The sequence below is a fragment of the Epinephelus moara genome, chromosome 16, assembly GCF_006386435.1.
Source record: "Epinephelus moara isolate mb chromosome 16, YSFRI_EMoa_1.0, whole genome shotgun sequence".
In the NCBI taxonomy this organism is placed as follows: Eukaryota; Metazoa; Chordata; class Actinopteri; order Perciformes; family Serranidae; genus Epinephelus; species Epinephelus moara.
This window is the reverse complement of record NC_065521.1, coordinates 35,633,818-35,642,102: the sequence shown is the minus strand read 5'-3', so window position 1 is coordinate 35,642,102 and position 8,285 is coordinate 35,633,818. Positions and strand designations below refer to the sequence as shown.

The 8,285-nt window shown below is 38.6% G+C and overlaps 1 pseudogene; it reads right to left on the bottom strand.

Moving 5' to 3' along the window:
- The window catches only part of LOC126402966 (acidic mammalian chitinase-like), a 25,450-nt pseudogene that overhangs the window by 15,569 nt on the left and 1,596 nt on the right, over nt 1–8,285 (bottom strand).

Genomic DNA, 8,285 nt, shown 5'->3' with positions numbered 1-8,285 from the left:
TTGTTTCCAGTGTCCTGGGATCGCTGATATAAGGGGCTGTGATGTCCTGTGACACTTTCCCAGGGGCCGTGAAAGTCAAATGTCAGCACATTAATGAAATCCAGGTACCTGATTAAATGCAGAGGAGACCACATTCACCAAAACATGACTGTAGCTAATCACGGGTATAATGTCAAGAATCATATTGAGGCAGTTTTACGTGGCAATCTGTGGGACTTCATAACTGGCATCGATGATTGCTTTCTCAGCAGAGACACTGGCAGTGATGAATAATCTGTCACGGTTTGCCGCTGTTCCCTCAGCCACAAAGGCCTCTTTTAGCTCCTATACAACACAGAAGGACAGTTCAGTCTCACTTAAGTATAAAATCTAACAATTTTATACATGTAATACTGGTCTACAGTTGGTTTATTTGACAGTGTCTGTCCCAGAAGATACATTCATCATCTCACCTTGCACAGTAATGTGAATCTTTGCTTGTCTTGTGGTTGGCTTCCAGCTCTTCCAGGGTACCTCCAATCAAGGTTTAGGCCATCAAAACCATTTGCTCTCAGAAGTGTTATAGCAGACTGGATGAACTGTGTTCTATTTTGATGTGTTGCCACCATTGATCTGAATCTAGTAAACATTTGAACAAAACAGTGCTTTGAAGAAGACACCCCACATACTACATTATTGCTTTGGTAGGCATTTAATTTTGCCGTTATTGGGTAAGAATCCAATAAATTCTGAGTATATTGTATTTCAAGTGGTCCAAGAGACAGGTATATTTCTGTACCTCCCCTGAGTTTTGTTCTCAGGCTTTAGCAGATCTAGCCAATGACAGGAGACTTTGGTCAATCACAGGTCATTTCAGAAAGACGGCTGCAGCTTCAAGGTCACGTTCATGTAGCAAACTGTAGCTAACATTTGAGCCTCTACTTACATTGCGTCCTCTATCTTTCTCCCCGCTGCTACAGAAAACCTGTAGCAGGTATTTATATATTTATCTTATTATATTTCTTTTTTATGGTGATGTTGTCTCATTAACAAATTCAATGTAAATAATAATTGAAGTTAGATCTCTTAATGCAATTTAATAGGAATGGGTCACAATTTTCGAATTTCGAATAGTCGTTTTATTTTTGAAAAATCGATTTTTTAATGCGACTATTACTATTCGCCGTCTTATTTCTCCCCCTATATTTGACATGCAATTCAGCTCCTAACCGCACGAGGGCAGTCTAGGATTGCTACAGCGGTGTGAGATGGGCTACCAGCTAGTTTGATGCTCTTCTACAAACAGGAGAAACATGCAGAGACTACTACTCCGTGAGGAATGTCCGCAGTCATTCGGGCTTTCATAGTCAAGCGCACTTCCGCGTTGTAGTTTCCTGTAAAAATGTCAGTGAAAAATCCCCGCGATGTGAAAAATACATGCCGAGCAGTCACCGGTGTGCGCGCACAGGGCTTGCGGACGTCCGCTTTGAGTCCGTGCGGACCTCCACGGAGTCCGTTCACCCGACTATGTTCGGGCCTTTAAAGATGAATGGATCTCTGTGTGCGTGGCTCCGGGGGGCGATTATTTGAAAAATTGTCGAATAGTTGCCACAATTTTCGAATAGTGTTTTTGCTTGTGTTGCCCATCTCTACAATTTAATGTTTACAGATACCAAGGATACTGACCACCATTATGTGCCCCTATTTGTGTGATGCTTTTCCAGCAACCTGTTTTTGGTGTCACATAATGTAATGACTGTATCTGGTATAAATATTTCTTCTCACTGAACTATATTTAAGTGTGCATGATTATGTAGTTACTAAAAATTGTCATCACGTTTTGTTTGCGTGTGCTGATGGTACCTTGAAATTTACTTGGGTAGGTGATGAAATATTAGCCTCTCAACTTGTGGTACTTCATTGTATGAGAGCATTCACCATGCATGCTGTGCAAAGCACAAAAATAGTTTTATGGCCAAGAAAAGTCCAACATGTTGCTACTACTACTCTTTGCACTAGGGCTGTCCCAAATGATTATTTTTCTAACGATTAATCTAGCGATTATTTTTTCGAGTAATCAACTAATCTAACGATTCATTTTTCGATTAGTTTAATGATTATTTTTTTCGATTATCGATTATTTTTCCATTATTTGATTAATGAGCCAATTTAAACAATATGAATACTAAAACATTTCTTATTAACATTAAAATTTATTGAAACATCAGTGTTTCCCCTACCATTATATTAGCTAAATAGCCTTATGTTATTTATCTTATGTCATTTCTGTCCCTGCATAGTCACACGTTTACAATTCTCCTCTGCGCTGTAAAGCGCACGGCTGAGTTCAGCCCCGATGCGCGCACAAACACACACACACACACACACACACACACACACACACACACACACAGAGGTGAGCGGCTGCATTTTCCGACCCGAGTGAGACAATTATAACCGAGCCTGGCCCAAACCTGCAGCACAGCACTGTGTACGCAGTAAATCGAGCGGAGCCTGTGTTGCATTCAGGCATTGTCACGTAAATAACAAATTCCAGCACTTGAGTAGGCCATAGCACAATAGCACAGCACTGCTGCTGCTGCATGCCGCCATTTTTTGTTTGACCGATGCGTCAACACTAATAATTCGCGTCGACATATTTACGTAGTCGTCGACGTTGTCGACGCGTAGCCCCAGCCCTACTTTGCACTGACACTAAAAGGCCCAAATGATTTTCGTTGTAACTTACTTTTGTATGTTAAAGGTCAAGCCACCAACTGCCAACAGGGTTTTGAGCAGTGGATTTCTGTGGGAGCATAAAAGTTTAGGAATGATTATTAAACAAAAGAAAATTTTGCACCATTTCCACAGTTGTTATAGGCTGAAGCACTGACCTGGTTTTGAGTCCATTAAAGGCCTGATAGCGTAGTATGTCAGTTGCTCTGCTGGGGACCAGCTCATGTTCGTTGTTAATGTCAGAAAAGGCGTAGATCAGATGGGTGCACTTGTTTGGATCAATATCTGAAATGGTGAACTTCCCGTACTCCGCTCTGTCTTCAGCCAAGCTGTTATAGTAACACACCAGCCTGGAGGAAGAGGCTGAGACATGGAAGAAAATCATGATGGTTTAAATTTGTTTTTGAAAACATTATTTATATCAAAATCCTTAATTATAAACAACCGTTGACATAGGGTCATTTTTCATCTGCTAATAAGACTGTTGATTATGTTAATGCATGTTATAAACTCACCCAAGCTGGCGATGATCAAACAGAGACCTTCAAAGTGACAGACTGGTCAGTATTTAGGTTAAAATCAGAACTTAATAGGTCGGCTCACCTAAATTACAAAATAAAAAAAATAAAAAAGTTTTCTCACTCACACTTACTGGTCTCTATCATCACACATTGGGATGGGTGATACCAAACTTTTTAAATTCAATATGATACAGATTCCTTTTGTTGAAATTTAATGATACTCATATATATCATTTCTTAAATGAGCATGTGATTTTTTAAAATGTTATTTTTATTTTCACAAAAGATCGTCAAGCTTGTGTGCGTGCATAAGGAGTTGGTGGTAGATTAAAAGAGAGAATGACGGAGAATGCGGTGAGCAGACAAGAGAGAGTAGTTGGAATAATGAGAGTTCATATAGCACTGAAGTTATCAGGTGAATGTGCAGTCGTGTAGTGGTAATATAATAAAAATCTTCATTTATAAAGCGCTTTTCAAAACAAAGTTGCAAAGGGCTTTACATGGTTGATCCCGGATTTAAAACAATGCAGGATTCAAGCAAATAAAATGAGGCAATTTGAAGAAAATACTAAGAACAATAAAAATAACATATAGATAAAATACCATCGATGAAGCAGATAAGCAAAGTTGGCAACTAAGTGCCCTGTGGATTGCACCGAGGTACAGCTAATTGAATTATTACAGTGATACAAAATAAGACACAAGATTAAAACAATAAAAATAATCAAATGAGACATATATATAACAAACAGTGTGCTGAAACTATTTAAAGGCTTTTTGAACAGATACGTTTTAAGAAGGATTTTAAAAGATGTCACTTATTCAGCAAGCCTCAGGTTCTCAGGCAGGGAGTTCCAGAGCTGAGGGGCCTTGACTGCAAAAGCCTTGTCACATTTAGTTTTGAGCCGGGACTGAGAACAGCCAATGGAGCCCTGCCTGAGGATCTGAGGCTGTGTCCTGGCTCATAGGGGAGAAGCATTTTAGCAATGTAGCTGGGGGCTAAGCAATGAAGTACTTTAAAAGTGATCAGTAAAATCTTAAAATCAATTCTAAAACTGACTGGTAACCAGTAAAGAGAGGCTAAAACAAGGCTGCTAAGGTCATGTTTTCCAGTGTTTGTTAGAAGCCGAGCAGCTGCATTTTGCACTAGCTTTTTGGCTCAACCCGAAACACAATGAGTGAAGAAATGAAAGCATGGATGACCTTCTCAAGATCATGTTGAGAGACAAAGGACCTGATTTCAGAGATGCTACTTAATTCATAGAAAGAGGACTGGACAACGCTTGTAATTTGTTTGTCAAATTACAAGCTTAAGGAGCAGATTTAATAATTAATAAATTATTAATACCTAAAAATATATAATGATGTTAACTAATAATTCAAAATTATGCATCATAAACACCTAAATTGCTACCAAAGATGAAGGGATAGAAATGGCAGTCAACTTTTGCTATCAAAAACAGATAGTTTATATTAAATAACAATACTTAACCTTATATTTGTTGGATGCCAACCTCATTTTTATTTTATTTATTACGAACGATAAATATCATACTGTACTTAAGTACAGTATGTCTTCATTAGCTAACAGACTACAAACACATAACGTATTCATCTTGATTAAAGGTGTAACAAGTCTTGCTGACACAATTGTTTACAGCATCAAACATCAACATGATAAATTATAGCCTACTGTAAGTACTTGATAGATAATTAGTTAAACATAGCATATTAACAATTTTACATTTTACCTGCACAGTAAGCCCTGTGTCCTGCCTCATGACTTCACAGTGTGAGGCAACTGCCTTTGGCCAATGAGAGAAAAGAGGCTCAGGGGGTGTTGACCTCTCAAAGAGTTGTAATTAAAAGAAGGGCTGAACTTGGCAGAGGGTGATTCCTTCTCAGTGTGGTTTTCCATGTGGTCGTTACTTCGAGATGTGTCATTCTAACTTCCACTAGTGATCTTGAGGTCATGTGAACAGTTCTGGAAGTAGTGTCAGTTTGAATTAATGATTTAAGATTTAAGTTCTTCTCCATATGCTACACTTTGCTTCTTTTCTTTCTTCACAAATTGCATTTGTTTGTGAGTGTGAGGGTGCCTGGTCATGAGTAAACCTACAATTGGGCACTGTGTCCCGCTTGAGTTTCTGCTTATTTGTATGATTCAAAGCTTAGATTACTCTGTAAAAATATGCAGAATATGAGTCCATATTTACAGGGACTTAGAGTCACCACCTCATCCACTATAGTAGAGTTTACAGTTAGTGCCTTTGCTTTCTGTCCACTGACTGGAAGCAGAAGCAGGAAAAGCTAAGCAAACATTATACAAAGTATTGAAACAGTTTGGAAGTGATGCAGCCACCAATGTTTTGTATGTATATGATGTCATTTCAGTCAGCACCACTTTAATGCAAGAAAACTTTATTTCTACTTGCAGTGTGATATTGGTACTATGGCTCTGTTCTTGGACCTCTCTGCACTTCCATGTGCCTAGAAGGAAAGCCTGTGGCAGGCAGTGCATAGATGGAAAGCCTCAAGCAAGGATAGCAGCAGAAAAGACCCCCAGGTAAAGAACAGAGCAAGCATCAGTGACAATCAGGTATGACATTGATAGGTCAGACACTGACACAGCATGAAAAGAAGGAGCTGGGGTGGAGGTCGGTTGCAAAGCGGCTTGCAGAGGAAGCAGCAACAGTAGACAGGCTAAAGCAGTTTAAATAGGGCATCCTGAATGAGATTTGCCACTTGGTTGCATTGAAGGAAATCATGTGATCTATCAGTTGGCTCCCTTTCATCAATCAGCTGATCCATCAGCTGATTACTCTGCTTGAGATCAGCTGTGTTGGGATCTGAGCTGAGCTTGACACCATGGCCTGCTGATCTAACGCTATACTCAAATTGGTTTTTTTTTCCAAGGAATTGATACCAAATGAGTAGCTTGCCAGTATTGAAGTATTGATCCCACAGTATCAATCCAGCCATTCCTATTACAGATAGGTTTGGTTTTATTTGTCCAGCTTAATAAGATATCATTCTCTTAGATTCCTGCAGCTACCCAAAGACATTGGAGGTGAAAGGAATTTTGTTTTACTTAGTAAAGATTCAACAGCAACGTTTATTGTGGATAATGAACACTGTTGTTGTGTGGACTATCAAGCGTTACATGGACACTGTTTCTGGAACGAGTTTTCAAAGTATTTTCTAACTGCAGTTTGTCATTAGTAAGCACCACACACCAAATTCCATTCACTCTCACTATAATCTGAGACACAAAAACATGGGTAAACTAGAGAAGTGCTCCCCCTAGTGGCCACCTGGGCTGATCACTCTAAACAATTCTTGATGTTTCAGTAGACCTGCCTCAGCACATTTCAAAAGCATCTTAGAAGCTACTAAAAATACACGTGTTGTATATGTTTAACCGAGGCACGGAGTGTTGCACAGAGCAGAACGAGTTGCCTTACCAACAGGCACTGTATGTGAAATATAGATACAATATAATTATGAGGATGAATGTATTTTAATTACTAAAACAGCCAGAAACCTTTGATCCACATCATTCATAACTGGACTTTGAATGCTTTTAACTTTGTCTGTAGGTTACAGCACAATGAAGTAGGAAATAACAATGATAAACACAGCTGAAAGAGACAAAAAAAAAATAATTTAAGTACATAGCCTACTTACTTAATGGCAGAAGCACAAATAAAGCAAAAATGACAAAATCAACAAAACTGCAAACTTATTAAATCATGCAAGCTAAAATGCTCTGCTTCTGAAATGCCTCCTGCGTGGTATGATGCCATCTGGAGGACGTAACAAAACCAGGTTGCAGCTGTGCCAGGTGGCATTATCCCTCCTGGCTCCCTTTGTCAAGATGGCAGTGAAGACAATAAAAATGGGGACTGATTAATCTCGCATCGTACCTATCGCTGGCAGATCATTATGTAACAACCAGAATTGTTAGATTATTATCAGATTATTGTCAGTATCACGTTAGATGACCTCTCTTTACTGCAAATAAGAGAAGAACGAACACTCAATATGGACCAGCGTCTTAGAAGATCTAGATCGCTCGGGAGAAATGGGTACCAGGCAGCAAAGATGAAACAAGACTCTGACCCGACAGTTACGGTTGAAAGGTAAAGAAAAAAATAAACATTTATTTTCTCTTCTTCAGTTCTTTTTTTCTTTTTCTTTTCTTTTGTAAGTATGAACAGTTTTTATAACATTCACCAGAGAATAGCAAAAAACATGTAGTTCAAGTCTGTACCATGTGCAATATAATAAACAAAATTCACAAAACCTTTTGTAACTGCCACCTTTTCTTTCTTTTAGGTTTAGGTGGGATTCACCTGTCAGATAAGTGCCTAGTTTTTTTTTGTATTTTCCTATTTTGTTTTGTTGTTGGAATGTATTAGTCCACTGTTGTCAGTCAGGCACTCATTAAGTTAATTATTCCTATTTTGTCTTGTTTCAGTTTTGTAAATCCTATTTTATAATGCCTCTGATCCAACAGGTGAGTCCTTTAAATTTCTCGCTCTTTTGTTTTAAACCCAAATGAGATACCAAGCAAATAAAAATGTATACAAAAAAACAATACCTCTTAACTCAGCAAATTCACTATTCAATTAATATATCAACTTAACACATCATGTAAACACAAAAAAAGATCAAAGAGCTCAGTTCAGTGAGTTACTGTGCAAGTACATCTATGGCTATCAGTTCAACTCAGACTGTGCTGTTTCAATCGGCTGTTGTAGTGCAGTGTAATAGTGTCCCTTTACTCTGTTTAACTCCTTGAGGTTTGATGTGGGGCAAATGAATGTATTTGTCCTACCACTTCTTGATGAACATCAGTAATTCAAGTTTTTCTTCCTTTCTTTCTAAAGCCAGCCCATGGGTTTGGCTCGCCACTCCAAGACCAATTATAGCTGCTGCGCAGCAATGGTCGGGGCCGGGCAATTTTAGGCAAAATTAGGCAATTCTGAGCAACACACACACTAAAACAAAGCATATCACAACATAGAAGTTACATCATATAATTAT